The sequence below is a fragment of the Protopterus annectens genome, chromosome 1.part2, assembly GCF_019279795.1.
Source record: "Protopterus annectens isolate FY-2018-M chromosome 1.part2, PAN1.0, whole genome shotgun sequence".
Lineage (NCBI taxonomy): Eukaryota > Metazoa > Chordata > Ceratodontiformes > Protopteridae > Protopterus > Protopterus annectens.
The window spans coordinates 517264329-517285909 of record NC_056727.1 but is presented as its reverse complement, the minus strand read 5'-3'; positions in this window follow the sequence as shown (position 1 = coordinate 517285909).

Sequence of the window (21581 nt, the reverse complement as noted above, 5' to 3'; positions counted from 1 at the left end):
AATAGGTCTCATCCATATGTAAACTAACTGAGTTACCCATTTGATCGCAGTATGGAGTAACAGCCATAGTACAGTCCACATACAAAATGCCATAACACGTGTACAAATCCCAGATGCCCAAGTGGTAAATGCAGTGACTGTCGTGCATGTTCCCGGTCCCACATCCTGCAAGGGATGTAACGTAATCCCAAAGGCACGAATAATGCATGTTGGATGCAGGTCATCAGATCATGTTTAGCACATGTTAGTGAGAATATGCGTTGCCCAGTGCTGGTAAGCATCGTTTAAATATGACTATACGGATATGCGCGAAACAGGGCTAAGCTTCGCTGAATATCACGCAGATCACTGTCAGTGATGTCCAGAACAGGTGAAATCAGTATTATTCACCCCTGTAATAATAGTGCCTGCTCTGAAGGGTAAAATGACCACTGCCAGGAGTAGAACACGCAATCATGTACACAATCACCTAACACTAAGCTACCCAAGATGTACCAGCGGCAGGTGTGTAATGTGACAGGTTAAAACACAAACGTGCAGAGTCCAGGTAACAGTATACATTGACATGTACACAATGAAAGGTGTATTCTGCCTGTCACTCTCTCTGTCATTTAGATATATATATACATATATATATATATATATATATATATATATATATATATATATATATATATATATATATACATAATAGAGATAGAAAGGGTGATAGAGAGATATATGTTGATATATACAGATTCACCTATATCTGCAAATATGTAGATAGGTCATCGACATGTACATAACCATGGAGGTACAAATAAATAGGATACTGCCAACTATGGAATGTGTCACATACCGACACGCGTAATCACGAGGCTGAAAGACCGAAAGAACACAGTACTGGAACACTAGAACCGTGTGTAATATTATCACGATATTAAGGGACATTTAGTTATCACTGCCAGTGCTGTGGTCCACGTAGGTACTGTGTTCAACTGTGTTTGTGATTGCCATAGTCTGTGTATGTGTGTGTTGAGGGTGCCATGTGCATTTCCATGGGACTGTAATGTGTGTGTGTGTGTTTGCATCGTGTGTCTGTTAGTGCTAACTTGGAGGTAGATCATTACAGTAGGTGTAGTTATAGCTGACCACCTGTCCCACTTTAAGAGGGACAGCCCCTCCCTGGGCAGTTGTGTCCTGACAAAAAATATTAAAAAGTGCAAATGTCCGAGATTGTAGGACATAATTATGTCCCATATATTATGTAATAGTTGTATTAAATAGTTATGCCTGTATCTAAAAAACGTAAATGTTACATGAAACATGATAAGTAGCTAAAGTGCTACAAGAATAAGTATGTATTCAGGATAAAAGTATGTGCTATCCTGTGTACTGACCATGGGTACGTGTCGGCCTGTAAACACCGATGTGTGTCCTGCAAATGTCCCACTATGGCCATTTGAAAAGGTGGCAACCCATGCCAAAGAGGTTCAGTCACCAGCACAACTGCAATGAGTGCAAATATCTGTGACAGAAATACACAGGACAGCTGTCATTTAGTAACATTCCTTTACATATCACTGTATTTCCGGAGGTATGGAAGTATCAACCTCACCTGCATACTATATTGAAATCAATTAACAACGGCCCAATGTATAAGACCGTAACAGCCATAGTTTCAGTCTACTAACTGATAGGTCTTCAATTAGGGAAGGAGCCCACACACATATATGGAATATGTAGAAATGCAGTCCCCACAAACCTGTATATGCTATGTACACCCACCTACATCTCCCACACATGAAACAATAGCAATACAGACTAATAACATCACAAACATCCACTCACTCAATTACATCTGCAGAAGTGTTAACATACATTATGAGAGACACATTTGTAAAGGCGCCATGTGAAATTGTAGCTGTTGTATAATGGAACAGACGGCGATGTTACAGGTTTTGTTTGCAATAGTCCCTTATCAGACGGTTGAGATGACAGGTACACTCACATGTAGAACCACATACTCTAGCCATCACACACAATCCATGGGGGACATGAATCCAAAATATCTGTGTCTCTACAAATAGCAGTTGCAATTCCACACAACAAAACACATACAGGCCGTCTCCCCGAAGGTAGGGCAAAAGGGCAACGCCCAAGTGGAGAATTCAATTATACCCCACTGTTGCCACGTAATTGGCAAATGGAGTAGCTGCACAGCTGATGTGCATGCAATAATTTACTCAGGAACACCAATTGGTGGCAGGAAACCACATGTTACAGGTATCAACGTATATAAGGATGACTTGCCAGACATTCAAACCGTATGCTCATACCATAGAACTGTTTAAACAGTAAAGATGTAAGAGAAATATTTACGAAAGTTCGGAACACTAACAAGGTATGTAGAACACTCAGTATGTTAGTGTATGTATAGCCTGTTTTGTATTAATTAAAAGTGTCCGCAATGCATAAAGTGGGAAAAGGTATTATGTAGTGATGTCTTGCTGAACATAGTAACGCTTGTAGAAATTGTGTGTCCTGCTGTGGGCCACAAGGTTAACATCACAGACACCACAAGGGATGCTACATGAGGGCTTTAAACAGAACAATTCAACACCACCCGCCGTCAGTGGTAGGGTATGTCCAACAAGTACGTGCCATAGCAGGGGATAGTATATGTTGATATACTGTCACAGTAGGTATGTGTATGGGCATATAATGACAATAACATGCCTAAGGGGGTCCTGCTGTGCAAGTATGATTTGCATTATGGGATAATGTGTAAAATATGTGCAATGTACAGTATTGTAGGTAGATATGTCAGATATTCTATACAGCATAACAGTTATATCATGCAAACAAAAGGTATCGTCTATTGGCATGTACAATACACAATAACAGGATACATATGGCTTGTAGTCATGGGACACTGTAACAGCATGATAGCTAATCGAAATGGAAGAGCTACTCAATTAACCATGCACAGAGGACATGTAATAGCTTCACAGGTTCATAGTGAGGTACTATGCTGTCTGGCAAGTCTATGTGTAAGCCCAACTACAGTGTTTACACCAGCGGCACCTCTCTAGGGTAGTGTCCTGTCTGTGAACAGCAGAGCCATGTGTTACCTGCACCTCTGCACAGTACAGCCACTGCAGTGATCCCTGAAGTACATGTGTGTTTCCCATCCACCAAGTGAGGTATCTCATAAACAGTGCTACTGAGTGTCCTTACGTGATGTACATAGGAATCATGTTCCAAAGCATGGTGAGTGTCTGGTTTGGGAATGTAACCCTCAAGCACATCCCACTCATCGTTTTGTTTGTGCACATATCCATGAGCATGCTGCTCTCCATGGCTTTTGCTTATGTCGCTTATGTGGAGTATATCCATGAATATTGTTGTGGACATGGGCCCTGTATGTTCAGCAGAGGTCACCCCTGAGTATGCAGTATGCAAATGTGTACAGTCAAGGTGTCCGTAGTTCTACCGCATACGTCAACCTTCGGAGCTCAATAATCCTCATGGTGTGTTAATGTTGTGGTATGTAAAGCCATTGCTGTTCTGTAAGGTGCACCCTAAACTGGGTGTTGTACCCTTGAAAGTATGTATACGTCAGGAGTTTAGAGGTACAATGGGTGCCTTTGTTCCAGCTACAAACCCAGTACAGATAAGGGTGGCCATGTAGAAGGATATCCATGCCACATTTGCAATATATTTATCAAAGGAGTGGGTGCTACATACGTGTGTACTAAGATCCCGTATAATGTCACATGTATGTAGGGGACTACCACCTATGTGATAGTCAGTGGGTGATTGGTGTAATCTAAAGGGCATGTTCATGCACCTTGTGTCATGCAGCTTGAGGCCATGTTATCGACATCAGGTATCCGTCACAGTGACACCCTTATGGAGGGAGTCTGTATCAGCTGGTGGATCAATCATGGCACCTTGTATGCAGTTGTCTGGAAACCTAGTCAGGGAAAGTCCCTCTGTGCTAACCTGTACCTCAGGGAAGCATATACCGAACATGAGAGGCCCTATGACTGAGGACTGTGGTATGCCAAGTGTAACTGAAATACAGTAGGTACTACGGTATGCTACCCTCATTGTGTGGGTCCTGTCCGTGAGCCACTTTGCATAACATCCTGAGACATACAGGTCGATGTGCAGGTGGATGTGTATGTTGTCAATACCAGAATGGAGAACGGTGCTGAAAGCCAATGAGAGGACAATGTAGGCTGTGTGGACCCCCTTACCATCATCAACTACCCTGGTAACTGTATCAAAGGAGTCTACCAGGTGTAGGAGCCATGGTCTGGCCCTAACAAGTCCAACCTGGGTGGCATCAAAGGTCTGGAGCCCACCAATGTCTCTGTGAATGACTTCCATGATGATGATGTGCCCCATAGCCTTGCAAAACAGTCCAGTCAGGCGTATAGGGCAACAGTCCCTCTGGTTCATCATGGCGCCACCTGTGTGGAGTGTGATAACTGTTGCTGTGTGCCATTCAGGGGCCACAATGTCTGATACAAGGCTATTAGTGAATCTGGTGGCCAAGTGGGGAGACATGTTGTTCTGAGGTTTGTGTAAATCACAGCCTGGGATGTTGGACGGTCACATGGAGTCTGTGTTCCAGGCCTTAGAGAGTGCAGGTTGGAACTGTGTAGTTGTGACCACAGGGACCCTGCAATGTTCCTGCATGGATTATGGCCCTGTAGGGAGTGAGAGGGTGTAAAGTTAGCATTGAACCCATCCGCCAGGATGTTGCCAACATCACTCGGTTCTGTAATGTTCCTGAGTAACCATCGTATTTCAGAGCAGATGTGGGTATTGCCATTGACTACTGACATACCTCCATAATGCTTTGTGGTACACCCTGGAATGTGTCGCAGTAATGTTTACGTAGCTAGGTTTGGAGGATGTGATAAGGGATCCTGGAGCCTTACTGAGGCTGACCAGTGAGCTACCCCACCCATGGGATTGTACTCCACTTTGCAACAGCCTCCAACTTTTGTTGTACATTATGTCCATGGAACTGGACCCCCAGAGTGGCGTCCATTATCTGGTGGGTACCATCATGGCTCTGTTTGGAATAGCATGATCCATGAAGTCGTGTAAGTGCTAATGAAGTGCACTGGGGTATGTTTCAGTGTTTGTATGTGCATTGTCCATCTGCACGGGTGTCATGACGTTTACTACTGCTGTCATAAGACATCTGTAGTAGGCGTTGTACTAATCTTGTACTGTGTATGCCGTGAAGGGTGTGGTGCCGGGATGTGGATAACAAGGGTGATTAGCATATGTTCAGAAACTACCAACGAGGGGATAACCCCAGGTGTGGAACACCAGTGACATGTTGGTAATGTCCATATCTATTATATTGTTGGTCTTGGTGGTGGTGTGTATGGGTTGATCCAGCCGAGTGGAGGTTATGAATCCCGGACAGCATTGGCCTATTGTGTCAGTACATGAGTAGCTATCCCAGTTAAGTGTGGAGTAGTGTCAGTCACACATCAGTAGTACCTGTCTTAACCCTACTGTCCAGTACTTCAAGAAATGTGGGCCGGTAACCGTGGGGTATGTTGTTGAATCCGTAGCATGTTACACTGTGTATAGCAGTTCTGGCCACAGTTAGTTGCACGTGGATCACCTCTGTTGCATTGTGCTAAGTAACCAGCCAGGAGGTGTGTACAACATAGTGAAATATGGACACACCTCAGCCGTGGGTGTTCCGGTCCAGGTTACATGACTGAAAGGTGTGGTCTGCGTATAACCTGTCAGTGCAGGTGTGCTCTGCAGAGCCTAGAGACAGGTCCCAGTCACTGCAGAGATATTGAAATGGTCCATTATAAGGAGTGCCTTGCCTGCGTGCATCAGAGATGATGTCAAGCATTGAGTCACATGACCCCATGTTTTGCTTGCCTGTTCCCGTTCTGGTGGTGAATGTTATTGGAAACTGTGCAAGACAGGCAGTATAGTAGCAGCAAGAGCCTTACATGTTATCTGTACTCCCAGGACTGACAGGTGCAGGTCATCTGTGCCAAAGCATCGTGTTTTGTTGACCATGTCATTCAAAGTGGACAGATACTGGATGCCTGTGGAATGACAGCAGAAGCATAGGCAACTGTTGAAATAAAACAGTCAGTCGTTGTACAGTGGTATCTAGTCTGGATGAATGCAGAATGCTCCCCAGGGCTTGGCCGATACCTTCTGGGTTACAAGACCGAAGAGCTATTGCATGTCCTTGCACATGTAGTCTGGGAAGTTACATCTCAGGGCAACCACACTAACATGGAGAATGACAGTCAAATTGTACCTGGTGAGGTATGGCATGGGTCCATAGGTTATGTTGCAGAACCAGTTACCCGACAGCTAGATGTAAGCGACTATCGCCTACTGTAGCCTGCTGAGAGGGACATCAGTGTGACCGCCTACAGAGTCACCTATGACTGGTGTGTTGGGTATGTTATAACACCCTATTGGCTGTATTTGATGGGCACACATGAGTCTGTGGGCTATAAGTAATTGTTGTTGTGTTTGGTGATGGGAGCTGCCTCTGGTGCCTACACAGAGTATGGAGAGGTTCTGCAAATGTCGTACTCATACTATGTGTGGCCTGTGGTGGTGGAGATCTTGTGAAGCTATGTGATGACTGGGGTGTGATGCAAATGTTACACGTCCCCCACATGAATGTCAGGTTCAGTCTGGGTTGGTGAGAGCATTACATCCAGCATGGCTACATATGTGCATCTCCCACAGGCTGTAGTGTTGTATGTTGGGAGGTGAGCACTGACTGTGTACATGAAACAATTGCTCTATTGCCACATGTTCACCATATTCATCATATAGACAGGCAATAGCACTGGTACGTGACAGTTGGACATGCCTGTATATTCAACCATGTCTCACAAGATATGTGAGAAACGTGTGTACAACAGCTGTTGTACTGTAAGCAAGCTGGAAATGTAAGGACAGACAGTGTACTTGTAAGAAATGAGTTGGAATGGGTGCTATAGTAATTAGTAGCTCATGAAGTGCTCACAAGTTCTGAACAAGTGCTGAGCATGAATATGCAATACTGATAGGGTGCTGGATAATATCAACCCACTGTAACCCACAAGTGGAGATGGCAGTCATAATTGGAGGCACTGCACTATTACCCTGCTGATAATGTTCCACAAGTCTATGAACGTTTATCAACGTAGATGTTAGCAGTACAGAAGTAGATGACAGTACGGATGATTCCACACTGCATAGCATACCTGTGACAGGTCATAGGACATCATCACCCATACTGTGTTCCAGCTACACTGAGTATACTAGATGTACCTTCGTTTGTCACAGGAGTGTTCTACCAGTGGCCTGTTGACAGAATCAACACTACAAAAGTTGTCAGAGTGACATGTGCATATCACATCAGTGGCAGCTACAGTAAAACAGGGTTAATGTTTTGTACTCCCCCCTCATTGTAGCCCATACCACACAGACAAATGGGAGGCATATGTGTATGTAAGGATGTGAATGGCCATGACCTAAGAGCAATAGCTGTCTCAGTGTTGTGGACAACATACAGAATGGGCTTTGTGGGTGAGGTATGTGACATATGTGCACAATCTGACAGCTGATAATAGCATTGTCACCGCTAGGTGAATAACCCTGTACCCATTAACTACCACCTAGGCAGCGGTCAACATTATGGACACTGTGTAAGGGATGGTGCTGTGCAGTTCACCTCCCTGAGTTGGTGACATATCCAGGCCTATTAGGTAGTCATACGAGGCACCCATGTCATGATAGGGTACCATCCATGAGCATGGAGATCATTGGACAGGCATACTCAGCACTCGGGTGACCAATATTGGATCACATATCACCTTTAGGGGGTATCGGCCATGCGTGGATGGATGATACCAGCCTTCACAATCCTCACCTCCACTATGCAGCATGCTGGCTACTTTGCATAAAGACATGTGCTACACTGTGATGTTGGACATGCTACACGTACATATCCTGATCTGAAAGACATATGTCATGGAGAGCCACCGTCCTACTACAAGGATCACCACATGCTGGACAGATCCCTGTGCCATACATGTTACATACTCCCGCCATACCATGCAGCCCTGTCCATCAAAGCTGCACATGTCATCTCTGTCATACATGGTGTGATGACCGCATGGTAGATGTATTATTAACTGTCTGGATCAGTAATGTGGCACTGATGCACCTTGTGGTGGCAAAATGGCTGTCGGATACAGCTAGGAAACCTTGCCCATAAATGCTATAGTTGATAACCATCCCTGCGAATGATGTCCGGCTAGCCATTGTCCCATGTCTATCACATGTGCAACACAGGCGATCCATGGCAGGATGTTGAACTGCTGTACAATGCCGTGTAGATGTATATGGCAAAACACATGCATGTAAAGATTTCCATGCGTATGTGTGCATTGTCACTGCTCATGTCCATTAAGGCAGTGTATGTGTTGATATGTGACATATACACAGCATCAAGGTCAACAGCATCACTGTGGACACATCCAGGCATGTGCTGATAGGTAAGAACACCAGTACAGGCAAACAGACATGCCCACATCAAGACAGCATTCACATGGAGTATGAACAATGTAATGAGGTGACACACATATATGGCGATGATATCCAATGCATAACGGGTGTTACATGTGTGTGACACAAACATGTCAGTCATGTCAGTGTCATGATGATTTGCAAAGATAACTGTGCAGATGTACTAGATTTAATACAAATGTATTTGCAGCTGTATCTCTGTACATCTCTGTGATACTGTGACCTGTCACCATCATTATGTCTTCCAGATAATGCCTCGTTCACGCCTTCCAGCATACAGCCACCAGGAGGATGATATCCTCATCTCGTACCTCCATGAGAACTACGAGGTGTTGTTCAGCCATGTGCCACAGCATGCCCAGCAGCGTGACGACCTGTGGCAGGACCCTTGCAGGAGGGTTAATGATGTGGGTGGTCATAACCGCACCTACTAGCAGGTGCGCAGACACTGCACGTACTTGATACGACATGCAAAACAACATGCCACTGCAATCACCAGGGAATAAGGTGGAAAAGGTGGTGGGCCACCAACCCAGCCCCCAGTCACACCCACCGAGGAGCTACTGTCCAGCCTGGGTGTCTCCCAACCAATCAGCCTGAAATTGCCTGGTAAGTCACTACTGCACATATGACTATTATATCCCATTTAATTGCATGTGTCACTGTACAATATGTAATGTAACATCATATGCAAGTTATGTTTGCACACATGCCGCATACTATAGTATGCTACCCTGTGTATGCACACATGTGCATATTATATGCTATTGTACAGGTGAATGTGTTAACTTGCACAGTGCACCCTGTGGCTGTCATACAGTCATGGATAATGTTCAAACTGCTGTGTCACCCCTATACAGGTACCTCTCATGCGCACAGACATCAGTCCGTTGCAGGTGAGACTGTCATCAGTATCAGGCATGTTAATGCATATATCTATTCGCCATGTGGCCAGTTAACACATGTACACATGATGTATGGTCCAGTCACGATATACAGGTTGCATCTCCCATCATTCACACTGGCTACCCATGTGCAATATATACAAACGAAATGAAACACCGACATGAAACCACAGTATCTGTCATTGCTACATGTGTGGACAGCTGTGCATACAACGGTGGAGGTGTTGTTCAATGTAGGCATATGTACTATACATTGGAACAACACATGTGTGGTACGCAAACAGTACCACACAGTGAGCTGGGATATGGGCAGCCCACAGGAGTTACCATTGTGTTATATGCCCCTGCAATGGGTGCACACATTGTGATGTGCCATTTGACATGTCCCAGACATGTAGTGTTCTGGCTGCAATATTGTCTCACTATCCCATAATACGTACCCCACATACCAATCATACAACCTGTTGTCTGTATAGCCCTGTGGACGGTGACATATCTAACATCTATGGGTGTATGTCATATGGGACAACACAGACATGTGAGATAGACGGCCATCACAAACATTTGGCCAACACATGTTCACACATGGCCATGGAGGATAGCCAGAGACATGTAGCCACACAGTAGATGTGATGTGTATACACCCTGTTGGACATTGTCCACATGTGGTCCAACTATAGCCTTAGTTGACTGATTATACAGTTGATGTGGTACACTGGATATCCTAAAAGCTTGTGCACAGCTAGTGGAGGTGTCACGTAAGTCGACCATATAAGATGTGTTGAACATCACGACTGTGTCATAGCATGACAGTAGTCACCTGTACAGCTTCCACAGACATTGACAACACATCAGGCCACAGATACCGTACATTTCCCTTGCTGCTGTAGGACATCACTATCAGCCGTGCACCTCGTGTGTGTGGTACATCAATGTCATGTGGGACATGCTGTATTGACAAGTCTGCCATGTGTGGACATGGTTGCCAGGCAGCTAAGACTCTGTAGTAGTTGTGAAGGGGTGTTATCCTTAGGTCTTCCAGTGACCTGTCACATGACACAGCATGGTTTGGTGTGTATACACCTCAGCAACATGGGTCACAATCCACAGTTATGTCATGTGTATGCACGCAGTTATGGCTATGCAATGTGTGCATATTACACACTGTATAGCAATATAGATGCCTCATGATGCCATGCAATGGCACAGTGTCTGTACTTCACACTGTATAGTAATGTAGATGCCTCACACTACCCTTCCATGCTCATGCACATTTGCTAAACGTGCATTCTATCTGTAGGGCATACAGACAACACTGCAATGTGATACCCATTACAACGCTGTACATGTGTCAGGACACCATTGTGACAAACATGTATGCATGTCAATGCACACGTCAGCAGATTACATGTCAAGGTCACTTCAGCCATGTGTACTGTTAACCTGTGCTGGTCCACATGGTGTATCACAGGGATGCATGCTTACTACCATGATTGTGTGAACTGCATGGCTACTGATATGACACCTACTTGCTGTTGTGTGCAACCCAGGGAGGTATGTAACTATCACTATTAATGTCTGAGCTGCATGCCGTCTGCTGTATCACATGCATGCTGCATGCCGTCTGTCAAATCACATGCATGGTGTGTCTGTGTGTGTGTGTGTGTGTGTGTGTGTGTGTGTGTGTGTGTGTGTGTGTGTGTGTGTGTGTGTGTGTGTGTGTGCGTGTGTCTATTGTAATGTAGAGTCTTTTCTTTGCATTCACAGGTGATGTAAGTGCATTACCCTCCTGCAGTCCATCTGATGTTAGTGTCCCCACAGATACTAGCAGTGATGAACATATGCATGAGGTACAGGCAGGGTTGTCAGGGGCTGAATCTGTGCCAATGGTTGCCATCCCAGCTATGTCCCCCTCTTCCCCGCACACAGTTCTCATGCCAACACATACCCCATCACCAGTGGCCATAGATGAAGGACAGTCAGTGTGTGTTAACTTGGAACAGAAATGTGTGGTGGCTACAGAAGGTGTGTCTCCACACCATGGTGTCATTGTAATGACTGCAGATGTGCCACACAGGCATGTGACCAGTGCTGCTCATAGGAGGACCTCTGGCAGACATGCACCTCCAGGTAAGTGCTGAACGGCAGAACAGAGAAGGGCAGAGGCTTCAGAGGGCTGCTATCTGTACTCTAAATGACAACATCCAGACATTGGCAAATGCTCAACAGCAGATTGCTGATGTTCTGGACAGGTGATTAGGTGACATGGTCAGAATCCTTGACCGTGGCATGGCAATCCGCGAGCGTGAGCTGTCTGTGCTGGAACATCTGGTAGGAGTGAGGCATAGGCCAGGTGGATGTAGGCCAGCTACACCACCTAGTGCAGGTCAATGTGAACGAGCCACCTCACATGCCCGCTCCCATAGTGCCGGTAGCAGTAGCAGTGCAGCTGGTGCTGCGCTGTCCACACCAGGACACAGCAGGCCACGTGGACGTGGCCCTGGACATTCCCAGCAGGGACACGGTTCCAGTGGACATGTGTCATCTGACAGTAGCCAATCTGTACGTCCGCCTGGTAGTGCCCGTGCAACCCCTGGCAGGCACAGGTCACATGGCCATGGCCAGACACAGTGAGCTGTACATCCTGGTCTGTACAATCTGGAGCTGTCAATAATACCCCTGTGTAGGCCTGGCAAAAGGCGGAACTGTGCGCACTCATACACGCACACAGCAAAAACATCTGTAGGGCACCGCAACACCAACATGCATAACGACCACACATGTCTAATCAGATCACCAGCCCTTACCCACACACATGATGTCATCCACTGGTGCAGCCTATGCCCCTGGCAAACATTATCACCCTGTGCATATGGGGATGCCTGTGCCGCATCCCTGTCATACACACCACTGGTGCAGGGACATGCTCAAATGGTCTGATGCACAGGGTGAACAGAATAGTGAGAGAAGTGTATATTACACTAGTTGTGTACTGTTGACACACACCAGACATACCATACAGGTTTATAATGCATTGTTATATGTTCACAGTATGATATGATAGCTATCGATTATATACGGTTGGATATACCACGGATCAATCAGGTCAGGTCAGGACGTGGATGATGATGGATATAGTTGGGATGGTTGTAATATGGTCCATCTGGGTCAATCGATTGGACATCCTCGGGTTTAGTTAGTTCTGGATGGTTTGAGGATGATGGTGGATTATCATGGTGTAGTGATTTAGGATTGTGAGGACGGATAATAGCCAGGATGGTATCACGGGTTAGATCGGAGGATATAATGATCATACGGTTGTAGTCATGCGGTCAGATTTGGATTGGACGTGGTGGTTGGTGGTTAGTTGGGATGAATGAGTTGATGGTTGGGATCCATGTCTGGTTTTGGTGGTGGCGTATATCATCCATGTGGTTGATTAATACGTACATACAGATCGTTCATGGATGGTGGATGGTTTTGCACCCTATATGGTAGCGGATCTCTGATTGAGTTGATGACAGTTAGGATGTGATTTCCACAAAATATGGCATAATAGTTCACTGAAATAATGACACGGATTGAATTGCTGAATAGTTATATAGCTATGGTGATGAGGTTTGACGGACGTACGGCAGTGATATGGTATAGCTCTACCGGTAGTTGTACTTTGGGAGGATGTAGGTACGGATTGTCAGACACAGGTCAGTAACACCTGATGATAGTTAATGGTCTTCACCAAATCGAATTGAACTGATGAGGCGTTGCTGTTTGTGATGGTGGGATTGACATGAATCATAAATGAAATCGAGTCATAGATTGGATCATAGCTAGTAAATCACCCATTACTGATGGCATGCTGTCAGTTCACCGTATACGGGGGTCAGTTAGTTGAACTGGCATGTTTGGTTGGGCCGGATCAGATTAAGTAAATCAGCTATGGATAGCATAGTGGTTGGTTCATAAGTATGATCGTGGTTGAAGTTGGACGTGATGAGTACATGACATGGATGGTTGGTCGTGGTTGGTAGTTATGGAGGATGTTTCATCGGTCGATGATTTAGCTATATCGATGATTGCTGGTATCATGGATATAATGAAGTAGTTGGCTGATCATGAAAATTGTAACATGGTTGATTGGTGGTTTGGTGGTCAATTGCGTATCCATAGTTACATGTATGTCATATCCAAACGTAATGATTATTTCAACGGTGTACAGCAACAGTCATCTGTCACGGCTGTATGTAAGACCCAGGGCCTGTTGTGTGGCCAGGCGACCCCTGACAAATGCCAATTAATTTTGCTGAAGTCGCAATCATCTAGTAGAATGCGGCATTTACCTCTGATCTGCACCTGAGACATCTGTGATGGCTCTTGAGGTAATATTACTGATCCGATAGATGTGAGGTATGGCCTTCGTATGCGTGGGACAGTAACACCATACTGTGCCCTTCCATGTTAGAATCGTGTGCATGCAAGACGGCCCTTTGCTACTGCTAAGTGCTTCACAACATTAACAGTCATCGTTGTAGATGGACACACAGTACATTCCCAAACTGCGCCCCTTCCGTGTTTAGAATTCATGTGCATGCAAGACGGCCCTTTGCAACTGCTAAGTGCGTGAACATGCCAGTATGCGTTGTGTAGATGGACCTGATGCATTCCAAACTGTGCCTTCCGTGTTTAGAATCCATGTGCATGCAAGGTAGCCTTCCTTCTACTGGTGTGTAGGCATGCCAGTATGCCATTATTATTAGATGGACACACAGTACATTCCAAGCGTGTGATACGAGTGTGTGGGCATGCTTGATGACACCTTGTCAGTGATGTTGCACTCTGTGTATGGGCATGGCCATTGACATCCTGTATAGCGATGGTGGTCATCCAGGCAACAGATGTCCATACCCATCAGGATGGATTCCTACATTGAACACACTGGTTTGTGGTGATTGTCTTGAAAAGATTGTACTGGCTAAACATCGTATCTATGAGTGTTGTAATGAGTGCTCTGTGAATGAGCGGTTGTCCCGCTCACAACACCGTGTGTTTGTCTACATGCTTCCTTGGGACAATGTCTTTTAGACTGCTCACTCTGCTTCATTCCCTATCGGCATCTTTGCCTTTCTTGGGATGATATCATCCACCTAGAAGTATGCCTAGGTGCTGTGTACCAGTAATCTCTCGATGCGTTCTGTAACTGCGTAATGCTGTAGTGTGGTGGTTAGGTGTATTGGAGCTCCCAGCCCTGCCAAGTGTGACACTCTGTGTGTGTGTGTGGTGTGGTTCCAGCTGCCTGGGGACAGGGTAATGCTTTTGACGGCTCACTCCATACATTCCTATGGGCGTCTTTGCCCTGCGGATGATGTCATTCACCTAGAAGTATGCCTCTGGGGTGCTGTGTGCCAGTAATCTCCACATACATTCTCGGCGTCTTGCTGCGGATGATGTCATTCACCTAGATGTATGCTTACCTGTGGGGGTCTTGGTGATGCTTTCAGACTTCGGTGGTCGCGTTCTGTTACTGCATAATGCTGTAGTGTAGACTAGACGAGGTGGGTGCTGCTCAATTCCAAGGCATGGCAGGTGCTGTGTGTTTGGCGGTTATGCCATATGTGTTGGTATCTGGCGTTGGCTGGCTGCGGGGATGTGTTCAGTATGTTTTGTTCTGACCTATATAGGTGGTCCACAGCCAGCGTATTCTGCCAAGACGCTGGGTTGTCAACGCATACATTCGTATGGTCTGGTGGTGACATCAACGGCCCTACTCTTACCCATGATGCGGTTTGACCTGTGAAGCAACATAACTTTGCGTTAACCTTGATGGTAACAACTTTACGTATTTGCAGGTGGCACATGTGGTTTCAGCACCTCATTCCTGTCTAATGCATTTGCTGTCATGGCGAGGGTCGGCTGGTGTTGTGATATAAATGGATATATATGGTTTATTGTATATGTATATATATATATATATATATATATATGTATATATATATATATATATAGATAGATATACATGTATATATATATAGATATGTATATATATATATATATATATATAGATCAATAATATATATGTTATACAAATATTATATATGACATATGTAGATGTGGGGGTGGGCATAGATGTGAACATATGTCTGGGGACATCAACACTATTGAATGTTTGTGCGGATAATCTGCGTGTATAGGATCTATGTATATCTGCCATGGCATGGTGGTAATGCATCATCTGTAGTGTGCAGGGGCCATGGGTTGTAGTCGATGTGAACACGGTTGTTTTGTTGCTGGGAGACCATGGGACATCGAATATGGTGATATTAAGGCTGTTGTCGGTTGTATATGGATCTAGGCGACACTGGGGCGGTGGATTTATTAGTTGGAGGTTAGGTGGCGGGTGATATAACTATTCATTAAGAGACTATACTATACGGATGGGGTTTACTATAGTGTATCCGCATTTATCACCGGGTGTGCTGCTGGTCCTAGGTGTATGTGTGTAGTCAGCCGGGTTCAGGTCTCGAATATAGTTGACGGCATGGGAGGATCGGGCATGCTGTCGTTACGTTGCGGAACATGCCTCAGGGTTATCGCGTAGCACTAAACTGGGGTGTGTCTATAACCTGGTGACATTGGGAGGGATAACAGCGGTGGTGGTGGGGTGGTCAGGATTAATGGGCTACTACAAACAAGGTGTTGGTCGGGACAATCAGCACATGACGCGGCCAGCCGGCATATGAACGGAATGTTAGTAATGAACGAAGCAGCGTAAGGTTTAGATCCATGCTCTGCGGTTATTATGCGGGGACGTTTTCACGGACACGGTCAATAATAGATGGGGACTGATTTCACGGCGAATGACGTATACCAACGTATTGCGGGGCTGGGGCGATTGGGGATTATTAATGCTGTAGACAACCATTGCTGGGTTGACATGGACTTCATGAGCTGGGGTTGACTTACTGGGCTGCATGGACGGGGATGGTTGGTGCGCTATGGGATTGGACGGGATATCCTACGGCGGCTTGATTGATATGTATATACACCCTGATAAATCAGACGGATGGGTACATCACGGTTGGATGCCATGGTACGTGTGTGGACTGGATTATTGCTAGTACGGTTGCCTCATGCCGGCTGACTGGGTTAATCGTGGTTGATCACGGGCGTCTGCGTCCGGTTGTTAACGGTTCTGGGCGTGAATACGCTGGTGGTGCGGTATGGTCATCGAACCGTTGGTTAATTGGATGACAGTATGCGTCTGTTCGGTAGGGATGATTGCTGGTTGCTGGTTGGCTATGGTATGGCGCATTACGTACGTGCGGTTGGTTGGGTTGGATATACGGTCATGGCGGGACGTACCCTCTGACAGATGGAATTCGTGATGGATTGGTGGGCGTGGATTGGATCGATGATTGGCAATCTGGCCTGGATTTAATGATGGTGATCCGGATGAATTTTTTGATGCCGATGTGGACGATCATACTGGATCTCCTGGTTAGGGATGGCGGATGGGGCTGGTTTGGTGTTTGGTTGGGCGTAAATCGGTGATGCGCCTGGACGCTCTCGCTAATGCGGGGCGGGATGCGGATGGGGACGTGGCGGTTTGGGTTAATGGTTCGCGGTTCATCCGGGACGTCCGTTTGGACTCTGCGGTGTTACGTGCGTGGTTGTTTAATGGTTGATTTGCTGTGCTGCTGATCGTTGATCATAGCGTTGAACGGTTGGCGATGGGGACGGTGGGCGGGATGCGCGATGACATATAGTACGGGATGGTTGACGGTGGGAGGACTACCTGGACGGACGTAGTTCGTATAATTGCGGATGGCGGACGTAGGCGGGGACTGACTGGACGTAGCACGGTGGTTGCTGGTTGCGGTGGCACGCGGATTTTGATGGTTTTAGACAGCGGGCGGTTGTATGATGCTGGGTTAGGTTGCTGGTAAATCCGGATAGACGGTATCGGTTTTTGGATATCGGTTGCGGGTTGTGTCGGTGGATTGGTTTGATTGGGATAATTGGTGGTTGCCGTTTGGCATGGATTGTGGCGGGCGGATGGTTGGTAGATCGTTGGGACGGCGGACGGTTGCCGTAGTTGGCGGATATCTGGCGTGCGGGTTAATTGGTTGATATGATTGCACAGGTTGGACCCGCTGGTTAGTGGTTTGATGAAGTCGTTAGATTGCGGTACGCGTTGGACGGTTGGGGATGATTACGGACAGATTAGCGGTGGTATGGATGTGGCCGGTGGATGATCGGTATAGGATTTTGGATGATGGTTGGACGGTTTGGTTGGGTTGGTATTAGTTGGATCGGTACCGCTGGTTGGTTAGAATGGACGGTATGGTTGATCTCTCCGACCGGTGGTTTGGGTTGGGTCCGCGGTGGTTGCCGGTTGGGTGGCGGATGTGGTACGGTGATTGGTTTGCTAATCAGACACTATGAAGTTAGCGGTCGTGGTGGTGGCGCGGGTTGTGGTGGTTGGTTGGATGTTAAGTGCTGGTGCGGACGTGGCACAATCGATGGCCGTTGGATGGCCCTGCGGTTGCGGTGGCGGTACCTGGTCGTAGGGCGGGTTGACGGTACAGTGCTAATCTGGACGTGGCGGTACGTGCGGTGCGGTTGATATGGCGGGCGTTGTATGCGGTTGGTTGTGGTGGTTGGTGTCGGTTGACGTGGCGTTGGACGGTCGTAGCGGGCATGCTCACACTGAAACACAGATGGCAGGCATGCGCCACAAGTGGTCGAACATCTGCTAGTACATTGCTATACTGTTAGATGTCTGCGCTGTATTGTGTGTGTGTGGTCTATTGTCTGTACATATGCCATCGTCTACTGTTAATTCCCCACGCAGAGCTATATGTGAGCTTGAGGTACTTTCACTACCATCAAATGTATAAGGCGGTTCTTTGTTTGCAAACAGGCCACGCGCCTTTAAGATTACAAACTAGGTAAGGCACATTCAACAGGTAGGAGCAGTTGTGCATGTTTGCACAGTATTAAGCACTGCCTCTGGTCAGCACATATACATTTGAACTCCACGTTTCTTTGACAAATTTTTACTGGCATACTGATAGACAAACACGCTTGGCCGCTCCCCACCGACATTTTCGCTTGTTTGTCACTCACGCTGGGTGTGTGCAATCCCTTAGCAATCATTACATCGGACTACATGACTTCTACAGTATCAGGTATGTGTAACCATTTGCGATGGCAGGCGTTAAAACTGTACAGACTTCGGCAGCCTGTCCAGTAGCTATCATATTATATTTTATGTTCCTCATATGATCTGTTTCATCTGCCTGATACATAGGAACCGATACTTTCACAATGTGACATGTGACTTGAGTTTGTGCTTGCAGCTGTCCTTTAGATTTATGCTACAGCATACCTACTGCACATTGTCCACTTTAGTTACATGACGGGGGAGACTGTAGGGTGACACCTTTCCCACTTTGCATGGGAAGAAGTCCCTCATTACGCATATCTTATGTGACAATACCAGAACTCTCCACCAATCGAGAAGGCTGTTCTACAGAATCAGGGACAGGTCAATAAAAATCAGGGACACTTTTACAAAAGTAGGTACTATTAACCTGAAACAGTGACAGAGGTAGAGCATATGACTTAGCCACACATGGCTAAAATGGCACAGTTGTTTATAATATTGTTGTTAGTCAGTAAGTGCTTAATTCACCACCTTTCCTTCAACAGCCACTAATTTTAGGAGGATTAGAGAGGACAGTGTTGGCTTTCAGTCAAACTCCAAGGACCTTACATTCAGGGACAGTTAGAAGGTATAGACCAATATAGCCATGCAACTGTCTGATTAGGGGACATTGTATGCATAGCACTGCTTTGCTTGTTACATGTCTTGTATACCTGACACGTCGATATGTCATATGTGTGGCACAAAACAGCTTTACCTTGCTAGTTCAAAACTTTGAGTTTTTTCAATATATGTTTCTGTACTGTGCATGGTTGTAGGGGTATGTTCTGCCCTGAAATTAAATCTGACATTTTCACAGAGCAGGTTCCACTTGTAAGAATGGCCAGCCCTACCAGGCCCCCTATATGTAGGCTACTCACATGTGTCAAAACACATACCCACAGCCAGTAATGCGTGGGATGACTTCCATGGTTGCATCATTAAGGTTATTCATGGCAGCCATAATTGATACTGTTTTCCTATTACATGTAGCTGGTACTGATACAACAAATTGATGTCTGTTCACACTATATGGCCTCATTTTCCAGAACTCTCACAGACCATGTACCCTGCTGTGTTTGCAGGACACAACCATATGGCAGGTGTGTCCCTACTTGAGCATATGGGTATTGAGCCTCTTGTTGTTATGCTATCATCACCTAAGGTGGTCCTTTGGCAATTACTTTCCATGGTGGCAGAGACTCACATACCATTAAGATTGTGAGGTAGCACACATGTCAGACAATGCACCCAACATATAAAGTTTGTTTAGATAGTTGGTTTATTAACCAGGGCTTGTTCCAGAAGTCACAGAGCATATATGATTGAACCAAGTTTGTAGAATTTTGCATTGCACATTTGTGGCTCACTTTACACATGTGGCATCTGTAATTTACTGTATTCCGCCCCCTGTTCACCCTATCACTAGTTCTAGGTGTTTGGTTGGACTTTGTTTACGTTCTGATACATAACTATGGGCGTCCATGCTAATCAGGTACACTGCACAGTTTGGTCTCTATGTATTCCCCCCAATGAGTTTGGGCTATCTGGTAGATGTGCTCTTCAAGGTTTGGGTGGCATTAATACTGTGCCACATTGGAATGTGTGGCTTCCACTGGGCGGGCCCTACTACATCTCTGTAACCAGCACCTGCACTTAAGCTGATGGCGTACCCACTTGGTTTTGCCTATCTGGCACCCTCTGCAGCACTTGTGAGCAAATGCCCCTGTGAGGCACAGCTGGGGTATAGGCACACCCTAAAATTGCCACTTACTCTCCCCATCTCAGGACACATGGTAGTACATTTTGTCAACCCATATGATATCCACCCTTGCTTGCACAACCTCTGTTCCATGTGCACACCATCTGCTCCTTATTAATGTCAGCAGATTCACACGTGCAATAGTTTTTTGAGATATACAGGGACACATTGTATCCATGTTTAAGAGTTGTAGACCTTTTTCAGAACTCTCACTGGTACTTTCTACCGGTGTTTTGGTTGGCAGCTTGAGTGTGGTGATCTGTATTTTCTGTCTGTATGTCACATCCGGCCTGGCTTCTGGGTGATGTGGGGGGCACAATGTTTTATTTTGTGGACCTCCCCAGTCCCCACATATGCCCGGGCTGTAAATATGTACTAATTTGCTGTGAAATGCTTGTGTTGTACATGTATATCTACTGTCATATATATTTTTTGTTTGTGTGTGTGTGTATATGTCACTACCTGTTGTTTGTGTATATATATGTCTATCTATATATATGTAGTGTATCCTTCTGTATTGTGTGATAATATATATATATATATATATATATATATATATATATATATATATATATATATATATATATATATATATATGCCAATATATATGTATATATGAAATTAATATAGATAATATGTATATGCTCATTTTTATCATATATACATCTAATATTGTCAGGTTAGCCTAATAGGTTTCCCGGACACTTGGACACTTACACATGCGTGGTAGGTTTTATTTCTGCTTCAACAACATACTATTGTAGGTCGGTATGACTTTGGGCACTTCACTCAGACATGCTCAATGGCACTTGCACATATACAGCAGACTGCATGCCATTTTTCATATGTCTGAGGTGCGCTGCTAGCACAGGATGTAATTACAGTGTATCATTGTCACCTAAAAGGGGTTTATATTTTGTTCCCCATACTAAAAATGTCTTCATTACAGATGTGGCTCATGACGTTTATAGGATAACCTCTTTCTTCAAACATTTCCATTATTCTATTATTTCCATTATTTTAACTACCTTGTGCTTACAATTTTCATAGGTTCATAGATTAGTACTAGACTAATTGCCCTTGTGGACCATTTTAAGCCTAGCCATTTAGCCCATGTGAGAATCAAACCTTG